Source organism: Trichomycterus rosablanca, chromosome 17 (genome assembly GCF_030014385.1).
Source record: "Trichomycterus rosablanca isolate fTriRos1 chromosome 17, fTriRos1.hap1, whole genome shotgun sequence".
NCBI classification, from domain to species: domain Eukaryota; kingdom Metazoa; phylum Chordata; class Actinopteri; order Siluriformes; family Trichomycteridae; genus Trichomycterus; species Trichomycterus rosablanca.
The window spans coordinates 1,047,034-1,068,777 of record NC_086004.1 but is presented as its reverse complement, the minus strand read 5'-3'; the positions used below and the strand labels follow the sequence as shown (position 1 = coordinate 1,068,777).

General features: G+C 41.2%; 1 long non-coding RNA gene across 3 annotated transcripts in view; it reads right to left on the bottom strand.

Annotated features, from left to right (window-relative positions):
* The window catches only part of LOC134331504 (uncharacterized), a 141,677-nt gene that overhangs the window by 29,238 nt on the left and 90,695 nt on the right, over nucleotides 1-21,744 (bottom strand). For all 3 annotated transcript variants that reach the window (XR_010015128.1, XR_010015130.1, XR_010015129.1), the window contains exon 4: nucleotides 7,332-7,472. This is a non-coding gene — a long non-coding RNA (uncharacterized LOC134331504). The remainder of the gene's footprint in view (nucleotides 1-7,331; nucleotides 7,473-21,744) is intronic.

The window sequence follows — 21,744 nt, the reverse complement described above, 5'->3', positions numbered from 1 at the left end:
TTACAACATGACAGAGAAATATGTATATATTATTTCTTTTTCTGAGTTTTAAAGCTTCCTAAAAATCCCTTAAACATTCATGCACCCTTTTATATTGTATATTTTGTCATGCCACTTTAGAGTAATGCCAATGTCACAGTCTAAACGTAAAAGTTCTAAACACTTTTATAAGCTAATTCTTAAAAAAAATACTGATTTATTAAAACTGTGTCACTTTAGGCAAAGCAAACAGAATCCAAACTCATTTTCTCCTACAAAGATCTACAGCCAACGTGAACTTCATTCAGGGACTGAACTTCCTTTAGAGAAAGTGCTGAATTTGAATGAGCATAAGGAAACACACACACACACACACACACACACGCACACGCACACGCACGCGCACGCGCACGCACACGCACACGCACACACACACACACACACACACACACACACACACAAACACACACACAGTATATATCCTATATAATTTAGGAAGAAAAAGACTTTACAGTCCCCAGTATGTTTGGGACACTTGCAGAGAAAAGCTTTTCTGTTTCTTGAGGAGAAAGTCGGGATCTGGTTCGTCACCCTGCTGCACCCTGCTGCACCCCACCCCACTCAACAAGAGGGAGAGGACAATCGCAATATTATTTTGGGAGAATAAGAAAAATGTTCATGATGTCTGTAGTCTGTAGGATATTCTGTGCTTGTCTTGTAGATCTGGATTAGTAGGATTATTTATAGGATTTATTTGGATGTGAAGAGCGGTGGTTTGATTTGAGCCTTACAAGAACCTGCAAACATGTAAAACCCTGTCTTCTTATTCTTCTTCTTATTAGTATTATTATAAGTATTTTAAGGATGGGTATGTTGACCCAGACCAGTCTGCCTCTTTCTACTCACTGTTTCCTTTTTAAATGCACTGCACATATTCTGTTTCTGACTGAGCCACTGATGTCAATCACCAAAAATCAACTGCTGTTTGTTTTGCACCTTGTTACTACAAGTTACTACAAAACAGTCTGGTAGTTACTATTGACTCGTATTCAGTTTGGGAGGCTCCGTGTTTGGGTTTGCTGACCCACAGGGTGTAAACAGAGGGGGGCAGAAAGTTTTTCTTAACATCCCCTGCTTGAAAAACCCTAAACAATACAAGAGCAAACAACTCCATGTTACATTCACAGTAAGTGTGCATCTAGACTGGCGGTGGAGCCCCAAACATCAAATATTCCTAATAAATAATATAACTCATGTTGTTTAATATTTAGGTCCATCTGAGCAGAAATCACATTATCCATAAATCACCTTTAATAACATTTAAATTTAATGTAATATCTTAAAACCAAAAAGCTTCTAAACTGATCCAACACAAGCACATGTTCGAGAACTTTTCACTGACCTAAAACTTGTGAGCTCAGAGCTGCTTTATGCATCAACAGCGCCCTCTACTGACAGGGTTCGATCCCCAAAAACACATTCTATAAATCTCACAAGGTTATATTTTATTTTAATTTAAAGTCTATCAGGTAAACAACACACAACAAACCCACAACAAGAACCTGAGAACTAGAACAGCAAGTGAGTTCGGACTTATTATTATTATTATTGATATTATTATTATTATTATTATTATAAAATTAAATATTATTATTTCCCACACTATAATAATAATAATTATTATTATGAAAAATATTATATTTATTATTTTTTTCCACATCATTATTATTATTATTTATTATATTTTCTGTTATTTCTGTTCTTATCACTTTTTATATTGTTACCTGTTTTTATTTATTTATATTATTGTTATTATTATTATTATTATTATTGTTATAATTATTATTATATTCCATATGATTATTATTATTATTAAAAATATTAAATTATATTTATTATTATTTCCACATTATTATTATTATTGTTATTTAAAAAAAATAATTAAAGTTATTATTTTTAAGACTATTATTACTATTTTTTATTTATATTGTTACTTATTTTTATTTATTTTTTATCATTGTTTTTATTATTATTATTATTGTTATTATTATTGTTGTTATTGTTATTATTATATTCCATATTATTATTATTATTATTATTATTATTTTCCATATTGTTAATATTATTATTATTATTATTATTGTTATTATTATTATTGTTAAATAAAAATAACAAAAAAAAACATTTGAAATGCAAGGAAGTGAAGAGAAACCAGGAGCAGGTTGTAAGCTCAGGGTGAAAGGTCAATAAAGGGCTGTGGACAGTCTGTTCTAACGAGACTAAAGTGAAAGCTTGGATTTTCTTTCGGACCTTGGGAGACAAAACACAATTACTGCACTGTCCAGTCAAACTAGCCCTATTTATATGGACACGAATAATTCACTCACTCTAGAGTGAAATCGGGATGAATTAGGAGGCCACAGGGCAGTTACACGATGGTATAGAACTCATAGAACCCACAATGTACGTATAAAAGAGGATCATTCAGTCACAGAAAATAAACCGGCGCAGAAATGACTGCCATGTAATACACAACAAGGACAAAAGTATTAGGACGCCCCTTTTAATGAGTTTGGAGCGACTCTGGAGCAACAGTTTAGGGAAGGTCCTTTCCTGTTCCAGCATGATCAAGCTCTATAAAGACCTGCACAGAGCCCTGAGCTCAGCCCCACTCAACAGCTCTGAGATGAACCGGAACACCGATCAATCATGATCAATCAGCGTCCAGCCATACAAACGCTGTCATGTTTTGTAGTACTGTACAGGCACAAATTCCCACAGACGTACCCCAAAGTCTTGTGAGAAGCTTCTCAGAAAAGCTGAAAAGATCACACAGAGGTCGATCTGTTCTAATACAGGACATCCATGTTTATTATAATTAAAATAATTATATATATATATATATATATAAGTTTGATTATTCTGTGCATACAGTGAAAGGAAGTGTAGAAACCTCAGTGACAGGGTGAGGAACGTAAACAGGATGATCAAAAGTTTATGGACACCTGATGAAGAGACTTTAGTCTTTGGAAAAAGTTCTCCACAAGATTTAGGAGTGTGTCTGTGGGGATGTCAAACCCATTTAGTCAAAAAAGCATCTGCGAGGTTAGGTACTAATAGAGGAGAGGGCACGAATGCCCGGCTCAGTACTGACATTCCGATTCATCCCAGAGGGTTCCCAGTGTTTCTGACCAGGATGAATGAGTGAAGATGAATGAATGAATGAATGGTGTTAACGTATCTCTCTCTCTCTCTCTCTCTCTCTCACACACACACACACACACACACACACACAGTGTATCAGTCAGTGCATGAACCCAGGCTGCATTAACACACCAATCATTATCATTTAAATAGAAATGATGCAGAGATAAATCCTCCATTATCTGTCTACCTCTCTCGCCCATCCTCTCTCTCTCTCTCTCGCTCTCTCTCTCTCTCTTACCCCCTCTCTCGCCCTCTCTTGCCCACTTTACGTAATCTGCTTATGGAAATGTGGTGGCCGGCGGGGGGTCACATCATCCTTACAGTGTGTGTTCTTGTTTCACTAATAAGCACACACACACACACACACACACACACACACACACACACAAACACACACACACACACACACACACACTTTTACCAGCTGCCGTATCCTGGTGTGGGTTACGGTGGGTCCACTGGGGGCAGAAATGCACCACAGGCGGGGTGGCAGTACATCACAGGGCAACAAACACTCACTCACACACAGCCAATCCACCTTTCGCATGTTTTTAGTGACTGGAGAGGGCTCAAACCCTGGTTATATGATCCCATGCTGCTGTGCGTCACCCACTCTACCAGCTTTGCCTCCATGTTGCACTTCACCCTGATAAAGGATGCACTGGGATGCATCCCTGGATAGGACACAAATCCAGCTCATTCAGACTCAGGGGTGATTCGAAGAAACCAATCCACCCACCGGCATGTTTTAGGAAGTAACAGGCAGCAGGTGTGGACATGGGGAAAACATGCCAGACTCGTCACAGGCAGTGAGCCATTAGTCATTCTAATTCAGATGAGGGAAAACAAATGTCGGTCATCACATCATCCTGATCAAGGTCAGTAAACCACCACCAGCAAAAACATGCAGAATGTGGATTGGCTGATCTAAACTGCCCTAAGTGTGATTGAGTGAGTACAGAGTGAGTAATAACGGATTGACACCCAGTACAGCGACCCACCACAACCCACTACATCCAACCACAACCCACTAGAACCCCATTATAACCCACTACAACCAACCACAACCCACCACGACCCACCACAATCCATCTCAACATTCCACAACCCACTGTGACCTATTACAACCCACCACAATCCATCTCAACATTCCACAACCCACTACATTCAACCACAACCCATCACAACATTCCACAACCCACTGTGACCTATTACAACCCACCACGACCCACTAAAACCCAGCACAACCCACCACATCTCACGACGATCCACTACAACTCCCCACAACCCAATACAACTCACCACAACCCACTGCCACCCACCATGACCCACGACAACCCAATTACAACCCACTACAACCCATCACAACAGACCACGACCCACTAGAACACACCACAACCCTAATACAACCCACAAAAACCCACTACTACCCATCAAGACCCACCACAACTCACCACATCACACTACAGCCCAACACAACCTTCCACAACCCACCACGATCCACCACAACCCACTAAAACCGCTTACAACCCATCATGGCCCACTACAACCATCACGACCCACTACAATCAACCCTTATCCACAACCCCATTGCAACCCTCCACAACCCACCACAACCTTCCACAACCCTAACCAGGATGAAGCCATTCCTAGAAAATAAATAAAAGAATGAATAAATAAAGTATTTATAAGTATTAATAAAGATTAGTAAAATAATTCCTGGTATTATTTAGTTTCCCCAGATTTCAGTCTGTATGTTGCCTTATTTTGTAAATATTTTTACTGCCAATTTTACTTCACCTTAAATAGAATTTAGAATTAGTACAATTTAATTTGACACCAGCTCTACAGCTTCTGGTTTACCTCTCAGACCTGTGTTGCTTTTCTTCCTCCTTCTTTTTCTAATCAGATTTGGAACACAGCCCTGACCTGCGTTTGCTTCCTTCATCAGTCTGAAGCGGCTCCACCAAAACCCACCAGGAGAAACTCAGCTCGGTGTTCCTCACATCACATCAGGAACAAATCAGGTACAAATTCACCTCATCACTCAGAACTCATGATAAAAGGAATAAAAAGAGCGACAGGATGAGACGTTTCTTCACGTTTCACACTGTATTTAAAGTCAGCCAATCCACCCTCCGCATCTAATTCTGTATCAGCACCTGCTGTAAATACTATCACAAAACACGAGTCCACAAAGACACGGAGATAATCGAAGCAGCTGATTGATCAGAATAATAAATCAGTTTGTTCATTATCTCACCCAGCAGGATGTCAGAGTTCCTATTATAACTGTTATTAATGTACAGTTTATTATTTTTACATTTCTACATTATTAAAACCCTCTTTATTCTGCTCCTGACAGCTCGGTTTAATATTTGCACTTTAATTTTGCACTCGACAAACATACGGAGTCTAAAATGAAATAAAGGGTTTGATTATTTTATTACTGATTAATGAATCTATTAAGACTTTCTAGGATTTTTAATGAAACCTGATTTAATCACGTCTAGATTTCTACACCTGCTCATCTGCATTTAAATATCATTTGTTTTATATACAATTATTATTATAATTATTATTTTTTTTATTTGGAAAATAATTAAATTATTAATTTATATTTTGCACTTAGTATCCCTGAATGTTCAGTTATAAATGAGCGTTTATATCGAGCTTTTATTTAATGATTTATTTGATGTGCTGGAGAAAGTTGGATGAATCCAGATTGGCCACTAGGGGTCGTGCTGACTGCAGATAAAGCTCCATCGTAAATATTATATTCCATTATTATATTTCCATAAACTGTTCTGGAAAAATTTAATATTAAAAATAACAATAAATATGTTTTAATAATTACTGATAAAAGCAAACAGATGGTAGAAACAGGATCCCTGGACTGTGTTTACACATTCTGAGCACATGTATAGAATTACAATAATATCATAAAGAGATCATAAGCATTTTAATATTGTTAGTCATTTTAATACACTTATTTCAGCTTAAAAATAGTTTTATTTATTTTTTAAATGTATTTATATTTGATATGAACAGTATGTGGGTTTAACAAGTGAATTATCATGAACTGAACGTTCTGCTGCTCAGTCTAAACCCGTCGACAATCATTATAATAAATCCAAAAGCTTAACATAAAATCTGAACACAGTAAAATAAAATAAAATAAAATAAAATAAAATATTATAAGTTACTAAAAATGGAAAAGTTACTAATATAAAAAAGAACACGTCTCAAACGAGGACCTAACAATTCTAAAATAAATAATTAAATACCTAAATAGAAGTAAAATATTCTCAAATATGTACAATTAATTAATTAATTAATTTATGTTAAATGTTTTTTAAATAATTTTTATATAATAATAATAATAATAATAACCATAATTATTTATTCCTAGTAGGAGGTGATAATTGGTTAGTTGCAAACAGGAAATTCTGTGTTTAATTAATTCACTTTAGTCCCGCCTTTACTTCATTACAGCCAATAAAAAACTTCCTCCTAAACTTTAAATAAAATATTTTAATATAAAATAAAACTTTTCTTGGTGCCAAAGTGAACAGTTTTTATTTATTTATTTATTTATTTATAATAAACAATTAAATTGCGCAAAATTTAATCATTTTTAAATAGTCAAATTAAACATTTAATTATCTTTATCAATTATATTTAATATTTTTTTAATATTGTAATAATTCTCAGTCAATTTTATTAAATATTATAACACTTATTTATAAACATTCTGTTTATTATAAGCTATTTGTATTCTGGACACTGTGTTAAATAAATGTTACCTTTATTTTTAATATTCTCTATACATTATTATTGTTATTATTATTATTATACTAAAAATCATAATCCTAAAATAATTATAATAATACAATAATAATAGTCATTATTTTATTATAAGCATTATTATTATTAGCATTATATAATATTATTTTTTATAATCAGCATAATAATAATTATTGTTATTATATATATATATATATATATATATATGATGGCTATTAATGACACCACTCTACACGCGTTATACCTCCCGGTAAATCTGTAATCACCATAGCAACCATGAGCCGGTAAACGCGCGGGAATGTTCGCTTTGTGGATCATATATAATGATCCTCGTTTACCGTGAGTTGCGCTCCGGCGCGGTTCATCTCCTCCAGCGCGGTAATCCCCGGGTGTGTATCCGCTCTCCGGTGCGCTGATCCCGGCCAGGCCGCACTGCTCTCCCCGCTCGCCGGTCGGTCCTCTCATCTCTCTGCGCGCATCTGCAACAGCAAAACGCGGTTTTGTCTAAACAGCGAGAAAAGGAAAGAAATAAAAGCACGAAAGAAGCAGAATAAAGTCAGTTAGCTGGAGCAGGGCAGCCACCCCCTCTTCAGCGCAGAATGAGAAGGAAATAAAAGCTTTATCTGCCTTTATTTCAGCCCAGTGAAAGATAATTTGAAGCCATTGTTTTGTGGCACAGATGCTTCTTTTATTTCTGATACAATAACACGCTGCTCTTTGTGCGCCTCTCCAAAAAGCTCAGCAGAAAAGAAAAATCCAAAGCCATTTTTGTTCACTTTTCTAAAGAGGCAACAAAAGCAGGCCGAGCTAATGGGCTCTCAGCAAAGAAAAGCACAAGACTCTTCCTGTTTCATCCATCTTTAAAGCTTTTCAGGGAAGATTTATTCTACACACACATGTCATGTAAATCTGAAGTGACATCAATCAGTGCAATAAAAACACACACAGCACCATATACATTCTTCTTCTTATAGTTATTCATCTTTATTAACCGCTGTGTCCTGGTCAGGGTCCGGTCTCACCAACAAACAGTAATCACAAGGCAGGACAGGGCGCCAAGCCATATAGAAAATACCACCAACAAACAATGCCAATCATGTCTGTGTAGGCGCTCGGCCGACTGATAGCACAGCTGAGATTTGAGACTTGAACCCTGATCTCAGAGGTGGGCTAGTGTTATAAACCCCTGCACCATCCAACTGACTAAAATAATAATAATAAGAAGAATTAATATTATCCTAAAATTTCATTATTATAATTATTATTGGGCTAAAATGTATTATTATTATTTTTATGATTATTATTATTATGATTAAGCTAAAATTTATTATTATTATTATTATTATGATTGAGCTAAAATTTATTATTATTATTATTATTATCATGATTTGGCTAAAAGTTATTATTATTATTATTATTATTGGGCTACAATTTATTATTATTATTATTATTATTATGATTGGGCTAAAATGTATTATTATTATTATAATTATTATTATAATTGTGCTACAATTTATTATTATTATTATTTTTGTGCTACAATTTATTATTATTATTGGGCTAAAATTTTTTATTATTATTATTATTATTGGGCTACAATTTATTATTATTATTATTATTATTATTATGATTGGGTTAAAATGTATTATTATTATTATAATTATTATTATAATTGTGCTACAATTTATTATTATTATTATTTTTGTGCTACAATTTATTATTATTATTGGGCTAAAATGTATTATTATTATTATTATTATTATTATTATTATTGGGCTAAAATGTTTTTTTTTTTTGCAAAATTATTATTAATTATTATTAGACAAACATTTATTATTATTTTTTATTAGGCAGGGCATTTAAAACCTATTATTATTTTTGTTTTGTACATTATTACACAAATTATTGTTAGAGTTTTGCCCTCCCAAAAGAAATGTGTAGAATTAAATAAGCAGAAAACACCCGAAAATAAATGTATAACTTCTGCCGACTCCATACAAACCCTTCAGCTCAGTATTATAAAAGCTATAATCCTAATAACTGGACTGATATATGTATGTATTTATTTATTTATGAGCATGGTAAAAGCTTATAAGAGCTCCTTATTACAAAACCAGCTTTAAAAAATTACGTTCGAGTGTATAAAACCCAGTAAATAAAATAAACATCACGCTCCCGAGGCATCGGTCTGAGAGTGGTTGTGCGTCCCTGTGGTTTGATGAGCAGCCTGCACAAAGCTCTGACCTCGACCCCGTTAAACACAGTAGGGACGATTCGGAACGCTGACTGTGAAACAGGCCTCATCATCCAGCATCACTGCCTGACCACAAATTCCCACTAAACGCTAAATGGGGACGAGTTTCCACATGCGCAGTATAAATCTTGTGGAAAGATGCAAAGGCACAGCCAGTCATGTCTGTATGTAGACACCCGACCGGCCGATAGCAACACTAAGCATTCGAACCCTGGATCCCAGCTATAGTGGGTCAGTGTAATGGAATAAAACCCACCCGAGCGGCCTGCTGAGCAATTTTAGCTTTAAATCATGCATGGAGTCGATTCAAGAACTGGACCTCTCCAAAAACCTTCAGATCCTATTTCAGCTGCATGATCCACTCACACATCAGTGTCAGCTCACGGACTGATGACCTCACGTTTTCCTAAATAATGTGCTTCATCAAAAGTCGACCCGTTCCTGATGTATTAGAGCATTTTCTACAAGCTTTAGGTATCAGGAGGATCAGCAGATCATTTACGGCTATAAATTTTATACCTCATTTAATCTGTGTTTTTAATGATCGTAAACGATTAAAATCCTGGAACTGCTGTTTGATTCTCAGTCCCAGGATGCTAATAAACACCGGGGTCATGCTATTAGAATGGGTGTGATTTTAATATGCATGATCCTGATCCTGTGTGTGTGTGTGTGTGTGTGTGTTATGATTGGAGTGTATAGAGGGAGGGAGCCACTTTAGACCCTCGCTCTGTTCCTGGACAGGCGCCGTTGAATCAGTAATGGAGGGGAAACAGAGGCCTGTCACTCACTGTCACTTCATAGACAGTGTGTGTGTGTGTGTGTGTTGGGGGGGGGGGGGGGGGGGGGGGTTGGGTTTATAGGGGGCACAGCGCCTGTCTCAGCTCAAATTGGATTGTTATGATCATTTGTAGGAACAGATCGAGTCTGTGTGTTCCTCATTAATAAAAGATGCTACGGGTCGTGTCTGGTTACGTCAGTTTATTGACGGGTGTGTCTCCGCCACACTCGGCAGCCGCTATATTAGGAATGCCGCGCCAATCTGGGGTCGAACTCGGCCTCACGTTCCGGCTGAAGGGATTTCACAAGCTCAATGGGGGCGAGTTTCCACATGCACAGTACAAAATCTTGTGGAAAGAGTCCTATAAGACAAGACCTCGACCCTGTTAAACACACTTGGGATGATTCGGAATGCTGACTGTGAAACAGGCCTTACTATTGAGCATCCCTGTGTGACCTCACAAACACTCTTTCAACTAAATGCTAAATGGGGACACATGCACAGTACAAAATCTTGTGGAACGAGTCCTATAGGAGTGAAGACTGTTAAAGCTGCAAAGGGGCCCTAACTTCTCAGTCACAGCCAGTAACGTGTGTAGGTGGACACCCGACCGGCCGATAGCACCACTGGGGATTCGAACCCTGGATCCCAGCCACAATTACCCTCTTAACTAAATGTTAAATGGGGATGAGTTTCCACATGTACAGTACAAAATCATGTAGAAACACTCTCAAAAGAGCAGAGGCTGTTATAGCCACAAAGGGACCTCGACTTCTCAGACACTGCCGATCATGTGTACTGCGGATTCGAACCCTGGAACCCCCCCCGGAACAGAAAGGCTCAAACTCCCTGAGCGCAGCCCTGCTCTGGAATGAACCGGAACACCAACTGAGGCTCTCTTGACTGGCATGACCATTAGAGGTCATCGCTTATCAGCTCCACCGTTTTAATACTGAACCAGGTTTCCATTATTTTGTCCACGTGTGCTGCCCTTAATAACTCTCACAGATCTCCGACTGTAGCAACCAGGGGCGACTCGGCGTCCCGAATATTTTGGACATTAGGTTTTGATAATAGATTCTCAGGCGGTGTTATTAGCCGGTGTGTCTCAGACCCCCTCTCTCACGCCTCTCCTCCTTTTGAAACGTTTTAATTAAAGCGCGGTGCTTTATCGTGACGAGGGCGGAATGAGGACGCGGCGGGGAGAGCGGCGGGTCCGAGCGGCGGCGGCGGCGGGAACACAAAAGGTGTTATTAGGAATCATCAGGCAGAGTAAATAAGGTGGAGAGAACATATGTCTGATATTTGCACACGCTGTTTCGCTTCAGCTACGTTCAATTAAAAAAGCATCCGAGCTGGAAATGCAGAGGTGAGGACTGAGAGCGGAACACACACACACACGCACACACACACGCACACGCACACACACACGCACACACACACAGAGTTTAAATCCATTAAACCCATTACAGTAACACACTCGAGCTGTACGATGATTCATCACTTACACACAGAGGATTAATAACAGGGGTTCACAAACTTCACCTTCACTCCTCTGGTTCCTGCAGAATTACAAACATTTCCATGGAATTTGTGACGATTATACAGAGATTATTCAACACCAAACTCTGGTACAAACTGACTGCAGCACCCGGGTGGCACTGAGGTCTGTTCAGGATCCCACTACTATCAAGGCTGAGACCCAAATTCGAACCTCAGTGGTGCTATCAGCAGGCCGGGCGTCTACACAGACGTGATGGGCAGGTGGCTGAAGCACTGAGATGATATTGGAATCACCTGTGCAGGGTGTTCATGCTAAAACCTGACCGCCACAACCCTGACCAGGATAAAACAATGACAATGAAACAGAAAGTAATAATAATTATAATTGTAATAATTAATAATAATAATGAAATAATTAATAATAATAATAATAATAATAATAAAGAAATAATTAATAATATAATAAAAATAAATAATAATAATAAAAGTAATAAAGAAATAATAATAATAAAGAAATAATTAATAATAATAATAATAATAATAAATAATAATAATAATAATAAATAAATAAATAATAAAAAAACATTAAAATACTTCAAATTATAAAAACAAGAAAAAATGTATGATAATAATGATAATAATAAAACATTAAAATAGTACAAATAATAACATGAAATAAAAATAAAAACAAGAAATAATTAATAATAATATATTACAACACTAAAATACTACAAATAATAATAACAATAAATAATAAGAAACAATTAATGATAATAATAATAAAACATTAAATTACTACAATTAATAACAAGACAAATTATTGTTATAAATAATAAAACTACAAATAATAACAAAAACAGCTGATAATATAATAATAATAAAATAATAATATAATAATAATAATAATAATAAAATATTAAAATACTACAAATAATAATAACTACAATAAATAAATACATAATAATAATAATAAAAGACACGTGCCTTTGCTTTGTACATGATTTGTTAGTGCGCATGTTGGAATATTTCGGCAAAGGAGCCACTTGTGTTGGACAACATAGTCTGGTCTGCAAGTGGCATTCCAATTCATCCCAAATGTGCTCAAGAGGGTAAATGAGGAGGCTCTGCAGGACACTGAGGTTCCTCCAAACTCCAAACCAAACTAGTCTGGAGCGCAGTCATGCCGGAATAGGAAAGGACCTTTATATAACAGATTTATTACACCTGTTAGCAGTTACTGTGGCTGAGACACATAAATTCAATATTTAGAAGGAGTGTCCCAATACTTTCGGAGATAAAAGAGCTGCAGCTAGTGGCAGATGACAAACCAACAAACTGCTCACGGTACGAGTATGAAACGCGCCGGTGGATTTTGTTTACCGGGATATTTGAATGGGGGGGTGGTGTGTGAAGCTTTGCTTCTGCTGAGTGCACATCATTATCCAGCAGCCCATAATCCGGCCCCTAAATCCTATAGCCCTCACAGTCGGGCCCCTTTGTCTGGGATTAGCGTGAGCTTAGCCTATCACAAAGAGAAACTCATTCCCCCCTAATTAAGTGTGGAGAGTCGTTTTTCCGACGCGAGCGATAATCCCGACGCACGATGCCTGTTCGTCTCCGGGGACGAGGAGATACATTACAGATCATCTTCTGCTCCGGAGGATCCAGCTTCATCTCCTCGTCTCTCGGCTACTCAGGATGATGATCTTCTACTGACGCTGGAGGGCTGGAGCTCAACCACACATTTAAATAAATACAATATGTGTAGCAAAAGTAATGGGACGCCCCTTAGAATGATTACATTCACGTGTTTCAGGCACAACAGGCATTGACTTTGTGGGAGCGTGTTTTAAATACAGGGATCAGATTCTTCACTTTTCATCAGTGTTCCTCAGCGTCACTGTTCACTGTTCCTAAAAGTTCCTCAGTGTTCCTCAGTGTTCTTCACTGTTCTTCAGTGGCCCTCACTGTACTTCACTGTTCCTAAAAGTTCCTCACTGTACTTCAGTGTTCCTCAGTGTTCCTCAGTGTTCTTCACTGTTCCTAAAAGTTCCTCACTGTACTTCAGTGTTCCTCAGTGTTCCTCACTGTTCTTCACTGTTCTTCACTGTTCCTAAAAGTTCCTCACTGTACTTCAGTGTTCCTCAGTGTTCTTCACTGTTCCTAAAAGCTCCTCACTGTACTTCAGTGTTCCTCAGTGTTCTTCACTGTTCCTAAAAGCTCCTCACTGTACTTCAGTGTTCCTCAGTGTTCCTCACTGTTCTTCACTGTTCCTAAAAGTTCCTCACTGTACTTCAGTGTTCCTCAGTGTACTTCACTGTTCCTAAAAGTTCCTCACTGTACTTCAGTGTTCCTCAGTGTTCCTCAGTGTTCTTCACTGTTCCTAAAAGCTCCTCACTGTACTTCAGTGTTCCTCAGTGTTCCTCAGTGTTCTTCACTGTTCTTCGCTGTTCCTAAAAGTTCCTCACTGTACTTCAGTGTTCCTCAGTGTTCCTCAGAGTTATTCTGGGTTCTTCAGTTTTCCTCAGTGTTCCTTAAAGTTCTTCAGTGTTCCTCAGAGGTCTTCATTTTTCTTCAGTTCCTAAGTGTTCCTCACTGTACTTCACTGTTCTTCAGTGTTCTTCTGTGTTCCTCACTGTTCTTCAGTGTTCCTAAGTGTTCCTTACTGTTCTTCACTGTTCCTCAGTGTTCTTTATTGTTCCTCAGTGTTCTTCAGTGTTCCTCACTGTTCCTAAAAGTTCCTCAGTGTTCTTTATTGTTCCTCAGTGTTCTTCAGTGTTCCTCACTGTTCCTAAAAGTTCCTCAGTGTTCCTTAGTGTTCACAGTTCTTCAGTGTTCTTCAGTGTTCCTCAAGGTTTCTCAGTGTTCTTCAGTCAGTTTCCTTCACTGTTCCTAAGTGTTCCTCACTGAACTTTCACTTTTTCTCACTGTTCTTCAGTGTAGGAACGCTGATGGAACACAGGGGGAACGCGTCTCCGTCCCGACTATTTTGGAGCGTGTTTTAAACACAGGGATCAGAATCTCAACGTGTTTCTATTTACAAACTACAGTGAAATTCATCAGTGACACTTTAGAAATCTTTTAATAAAGATTTAAAAGAATGAAACATCACACACACACACACACACACACACACACACACCGAGCGGTTAACAAGGTGGTTTCTGGGAGGTCTGGTCTGGACAAGTCGTGACTCGACTCACATTTCTGTGTCTCAGCTTTTCTTCACGTCGTGTTTAAACTCCAGTTGTAGAATTTCACGACGAGACCATAAACACGAGAAATAAATCCTCACTGTGTGTGTGTGTGTGTGTGTGTGTGTGTGAAATGTAAAGAGACCTGGAGTTAAGGAAACGCTCGCTAAACGGCCCAGCCTCCATGGGAACGAGCCACGCTAATTCCTACTCGCTTAACTAGCATCGTAAAACACACACACACACAGCAGCTTACACAAACAGTAAAAGCAAATGTTCAAACTGTAGCATGTACTTGTCATCAGTTTCTGTGTGTGTGTGTGTGTGTGTGTGCTTTATGCTAACAACTCTTCTCAGCACACACACACTCAGCTGATGGATCACTGTTAATAATGCAGGACATTCAGAACATATTACAGGCGTGACTCATGACTTATGCCAAGTTCACACTACACGACGTTCAAGTTGTTCAGATCTACACGACTGATCGATGATAGGGGGTCACACACCACACCATCTACCATCAGGAGGAATCTCAGGCGAGTCTGTTTGGTCTCCCAAACTACGTTCTGTCAACAAGAAGCGAGAGATCAAAGTTTGTGTGCTGATGTGCAGCGTAAAATCAAACAGGAAGAATAAATAAATCTGAGTGGATTTAGCTACGTGACCAGCAGGGGGCATGATAAGGTGATAAGGACACAAATACCGTAAAGCTTGTGTGTGTGCTGATGTATTCTGATAAAAACTATATTACGCCCCTGTACCACCTCTTTACACTCCTCCCCTGCCAGTCGCCTGACTGATATCCAGATATTTAGCATGCTGGATATCTCTCTTCAGTCGGCAAGGCGCTCGGATGGAGTCGTTGAGTAGTTCACACATAGCGATCGAGAGCCGAGTTTCGATCGCTGAGCGAACGCCGAGTTGCCTCCGAACCGGCAAATCTAGCGCCGATCAGTCGCCGAGCGAAAATCAGGTCAAAAATTGTGTTGTGTGAACCAGGCATTAGGTGCTACGTAATTCACGGGCCGTGAAACAAGCCGTTTCCCATGTAATATGCAATTTGTGTTTAGCGATTTAAAGTTTTTCAATCGTGTATTGTTCAAGTGCTTCATGTTTACTGGTTAATCTGCACTATGAGGCGTCCTAGAGATCCTACAGCAATTCAGTTAGTAATCGCTTAGACAAAATGTCCAAGATGTGGAAGAGTAAAGCAGCTAAAACACGACCCAGGTAACTACGTTTAGAAAACTAACAACCAATTCTGTGGACGCAGGATGTGGGGTCAAAACACGAATGAGAATTTTAGTATTTGAGACAGAACATGAAGCCTCACACCATCACTGGATGTTCTACGTTTACATTCAACTATTAATGTAGCTGTGCTGTGTGTCGTAGCTTCTATTTATTCTTTCATTTAATCGTCTAATTCTATCGTCTAATTTAATGACTGACGTGAATTGTGGTTCGTTTTATGTTTATTTCTTGATGAATTCGACAGTCACACAGAAGAACGTTTGTTTGTTTGTTCTGTTTATTCCTTTCAAAAATCAACAAAGCGTTACATTTGAAAGGGGTGTACAAACTTTTACACACGACTCTACCTGATGTATCATCATTTCATTTATTTAAATCACCGACGAGCCGCTCGAGTGGCGCTGCGGGACATTATGTTAGCCTAGTACCGCTGTGTACGCCAGCGGTGTTGTCAGCCAGTCGGGCGTCTACATACAGGCATGATTGGCTATGTCTGAGGGGGCAGGGGATTGCAGAGACCAGATGATGGACTGGTGTCCTGTTCCTCAGTGTTCTTCACTTTTCATCACTTTTCATCAGTGTTCTTCAGTGTTCCTCAGTGTTGTGTTCTTCAGCGTTCTTCAGTGTTTCTTAATGTTCCTCAGTGTTGTGTTCTTCAGTGTTCCTCAGTGTTGTGTTCTTCAGCGTTCTTCAGTGTTTCTTAATGTTCCTCAGTGTTGTGTTCTTCAGTGTTCCTCAGTGTTGTGTTCTTCAGCGTTCTTCAGTGTTGTGTTCTTCAGCGTTCTTCAGTGTTTCTTAATGTTCCTCTCTGTTCCTCAGTGTTGTGTTCTTCAGTGTTCCTCAGTGTTGTGTTCTTCAGCGTTCTTCAGTGTTGTGTTCTTAAGCGTTCTTCAGTGTTTCTTAATGTTCCTCAGTGTTGTGTTCTTCAGCGTTCTTCAGTGTTGTGTTCTTCAGCGTTCTTCAGTGTTTCTTAATGTTCCTCTCTGTTCCTCAGTGTTGTGTTCTTCAGTGTTCCTCAGTGTTGTGTTCTTCAGCGTTCCTCAGTGTTGTGTTCTTAAGCGTTCTTCAGTGTTTCTTAATGTTCCTCAGTGTTGTGTTCTTCAGCGTTCTTCAGTGTTTCTTAATGTTCCTCAGTGTTGTGTTCTTCAGCGTTCTTCAGTGTTTCTTAATGTTCCTCAGTGTTGTGTTCTTCAGTGTTCCTCAGTGCTGTGTTCTTCAGCGTTCTTCAGTGTTTCTTAATGTTCCTCAGTGTTGTGTTCTTCAGTGTTCCTCAGTGTTGTGTTCTTCAGCGTTCTTCAGTGTTTCTTAATGTTCCTCAGTGTTGTGTTCTTCAGTGTTCCTCAGTGTTGTGTTCTTCAGCGTTCTTCAGTGTTGTGTTCTTCAGCGTTCTTCAGTGTTTCTTAATGTTCCTCTCTGTTCCTCAGTGTTGTGTTCTTCAGCGTTCTTCAGTGTTGTGTTCTTCAGCGTTCTTCAGTGTTTCTTAATGTTCCTCTCTGTTCCTCAGTGTTGTGTTCTTCAGTGTTCCTCAGTGTTGTGTTCTTCAGCGTTCCTCAGTGTTGTGTTCTTCAGCGTTCTTCAGTGTTTCTTAATGTTCCTCTCTGTTCCTCAGTGTTGTGTTCTTCAGTGTTCCTCAGTGTTGTGTTCTTCAGCGTTCTTCAGTGTTGTGTTCTTCAGCGTTCTTCAGTGTTTCTTAATGTTCCTCTCTGTTCCTCAGTGTTGTGCTCTTCAGTGTTCCTCTGTTCTTCAGTGTTCTTCAGTGTTTCTTAATGTTCCTCTCTGTTCCTCAGTGTTGTGTTCTTCAATGTTCCTCTGTTCTTCAGTGTTCTTCAGTGTTTCTTAATGTTCCTCTCTGTTCCTCAGTGTTGTGTTCTTCAGTGTTCCTCAGTGTTGTGTTCTTCAGTGTATCTCAGTGTTGTGTTCTTCAGCGTTCCTCAGTGTTGTGTTCTTCAGCGTTCTTCAGTGTTTCTTAATGTTCCTCTCTGTTCCTCAGTGTTGTGTTCTTCAGCGTTCTTCAGTGTTTCTTAATGTTCCTCTCTGTTCCTCAGTGTTGTGTTCTTCAATGTTCCTCTGTTCTTCAGTGTTCTTCAGTGTTTCTTAATGTTCCTCTCTGTTCCTCAGTGTTGTGTTCTTCAGTGTTCCTCAGTGTTGTGTTTTTCAGTGTTCCCCAGTGTTCCCCAGCGTTCTTCAGTGTTCCTCAAAGTCCTTCAGTGTTCTTCACTTTTCATCAGTGTTCCTCATGTCTTACACTGTTCCTAAAAGTTCCTCAGTGTTCCTTAGTGTTCATCAGTGTTCCTCAGTGTTTTTCACTGTTCCTCAGTGTTCATCACTTTTCTCCAGTTGACGTGAACCTCAGGTGTGGAGAGGAACAGGGAACACGTGAATCAGTGCAGAATCGTTCAAGAGTAAAAAGCCTTGCTGATCAATAAAATGATCTGTGGCCGGAGCGTACAGGCCGGAGTGTACAGGCCGGAGCGTACAGGCCGGAGTGTACAGACCGGAGCGTACAGGCCGGAGCGTACAGACCGGAGCGTACAGGCCGGAGCGTACAGACCGGAGCGCACAGGCCGGAGCGTACAGGCCGGAGTGTACAGACCGGAGCGTACAGGCCGGAGCGTACAGGCCGGAGCGTAAAGGCCGGAGTGTACAGACCGGAGCGTACAGGCCGGAGCGTACAGGCCGGAGCGTACAGGCCGGAGCGTACAGGCCGGAGCGTACAGGCCGGAGCGTACAGGCCGGAGCGTACAGGCCGGAGCGTACAGACCGGAGCGTACAGGCCGGAGCGTAAAGGCCGGAGTGTACAGACCGGAGCGTACAGGCCGGAGCGTACAGGCCGGAGCGTACAGGCCGGAGCGTAAAGGCCGGAGTGTACAGACCGGAGCGTACAGGCCGGAGCGTACAGGCCGGAGCGTACAGGCCGGAGCGTACAGGCCGGAGCGTACAGGCCGGAGCGTACAGGCCGGAGCGTACAGGCCGGAGCGTACAGACCGGAGCGTACAGACCGGAGCGTACAGGCCGGAGCGTACAGACCGGAGCGTACAGACCGGAGCGTACAGGCCGGAGCGTACAGACCGTACAGACCGGAGCGTACAGGCCGGAGCGTACAGGCCGGAGCGTACAGACCGTACAGACCGGAGCGTACAGACCGGAGCGTACAGACCGTACAGACCGGAGCGTACAGACCGGAGCGTACAGGCCGGAGCGTACAGACCGTACAGGCCGGAGTGTACAGACCGGAGCGTACAGGCCGGAGCGTACAGGCCGGAGCGTACAGGCCGGAGCGTACAGGCCGGAGCGTACAGGCCGGAGCGTACAGACCGTACAGGCCGGAGTGTACAGACCGGAGCGTACAGGCCGGAGCGTACAGACCGGAGCGTACAGGCCGGAGCGTACAGGCCGGAGCGTACAGACCGGAGCGTACAGACCGGAGCGTACAGGCCGGAGCGTACAGACCGGAGCGTACAGACCGGAGCGTACAGACCGGAGCGTACAGACCGGAGCGTACAGGCCGGAGCGTACAGACCGTACAGACCGGAGCGTACAGGCCGGAGCGTACAGGCCGGAGCGTACAGACCGTACAGACCGGAGCGTACAGACCGGAGCGTACAGACCGTACAGACCGGAGCGTACAGGCCGGAGCGTACAGGCCGGAGCGTACAGACCGTACAGACCGGAGCGTACAGGCCGGAGCGTACAGGCCGGAGCGTACAGACCGTACAGACCGGAGCGCACAGGCCGGAGCGTACAGACCGGAGCGTACAGGCCGGAGCGTAGTGAGCCGAGCGAGCGTGGATAATTCCACATTCTCATGTGCAGCACTCACACATCGATTTTCTCTCTCAGACGTTTTAGCCTGCAGTCGTTACAGCGCTCACAAAAGCTCCGACTTAATCATACGTCTTAATGTACGGGTCACCATGATGCCCTCTGTGTTCCTGCCCTCTGGTCATTTAGCTTCTTTCTTTAGCGTCACTGTAAAATCTTTTTATAGGTCAGCGTCCTCCCGATCGTGAGGGGATGGAGGTACGAGGCCGAGAGTTTCTCTCCTAAAAACCGCTGGACATGATGTCGCAGAACACGGTGAGGAGTCAGTTTAAATTTCTCCAGAACTGAGATCAGTGATTAATGCACTCTGAGGAACACTTTGAGGAACTCACTGAGGAACACTCTGAAGAACACTTAAAAAGATGTGAGGAACACTCTGAGGAACACTCTGAGGAACACTTTGAGGAACTCACTAAGGAACACTCTGAAGAACACTTAAAAAGATGTGAGGAACACTGAGGGACACTGACAAACACTGAAGAACTCTAAAGAACACTGTGGTAACTCAGTGCAGTTAAGGTACTTGCATACGTAATCAGAAGGTCGTTGGTTCAATCCCCGCCACCGGCAAGTTGACACTGTTGGGCCCCTGAGCAAGGCTCTCAACCCTAAAAGTTTCTTAAACAAGGAAATGTTTTTGACCGGGGGTGTCCACAATTTTTTGGCACTCCCTGGATGAGGCTCCTTTGCACACGGCACTATTTAACTCCAGACAGTAAAAACTCACTTAAACTTTATGACTGGAGGGACAAAAAAAGTTACAGGGCCTAAAACCAACCCTTGTGGGATACCTTTGTTTGAAAGCAAACCATGTTACCATGACGACAAAACTGTGAAGTTAAAAGAGATTATCGAGGAAGACACACTGAGGGAGCTTTAGCGGTTCCATCAGTGCTTTTTAGGGAATTACAATACATGAAAACAGTTTAGGGAAGGCCCCTCCCTGTTCCAGCATGATTCTATAAAGACGTGAATACAAGCTGCACAGAGCCCTGACCTCAGCCCCACTCAACAGCTCTGGGATGAACCGGAACACCGACTGATCAATCAGAGCCCGGCCATACAAATGCTGTCATCTTGTGACTAAATGGGCACAAATTCCCACACACACAGACACACTTCAAAGAATGGATGTTGTTCTAGCTGAGAAGATCACACAGAGGGGCTCTGTTTTAATCCCAGGACGTCTGACAAGCTGACAGTCAGGCGTCCGAATACTTTTGGTCATATTGCTTAGAACCGATCCCTGTGGGACGCCTCTACATTACAATGCATCTATTAAAAGTCGTGGCATCACCCCTCACTCCATATTCAGCTTGTTTTCCTTTAGAAGCAGCACAACAGGAAGACGAATCGACACTATCTGGCTGAATAATCCCAGCGCTCCCTCACGCCTCGGACGCCCCGGACGCCCCGCGTTCCCCGATCCGTGTTCACCCCGTTCCGCCGAACGTATCATTTCCCACTCGGAGCCGCAAAGTGGAAAAGGAAGCGAGATGCCGCCTCCTATGGCACACGTGTCAGCGCGGGCGCTCCTCGAGGCTTTAGCCTCCTTATCGGCTTCAGTCTGATGTATTTCCTTATCAGGGAAAAAAGAGAGAGCCGGGCGACAATGCGGCCGTTATCAAATTCTCTCAGCCCGGTCGGCGTGTCATTCAGACGCTCGGATGGGCCCGGCTTTGATTGATGGATGGGTCTGGGCACAAAATAAAATAAAAAAAACCTCCTGGATCAACAGCTTTGCTCTCGTGATGGTGAAACATTCCTCGGCGACAAAAGTGGGATTAGGGATGCATTAGCTCTCCATCGACCGCACGTCTGCCTGCCTGTCAATACTTTACACATAATAACCTGAAGAGACGATAAGGAGACAAAAGCTCTGGAGATAGCGCCAACCCCACAGCAAAAATAAATCAATGCTCGGCGCGGAGGGGAAAGTT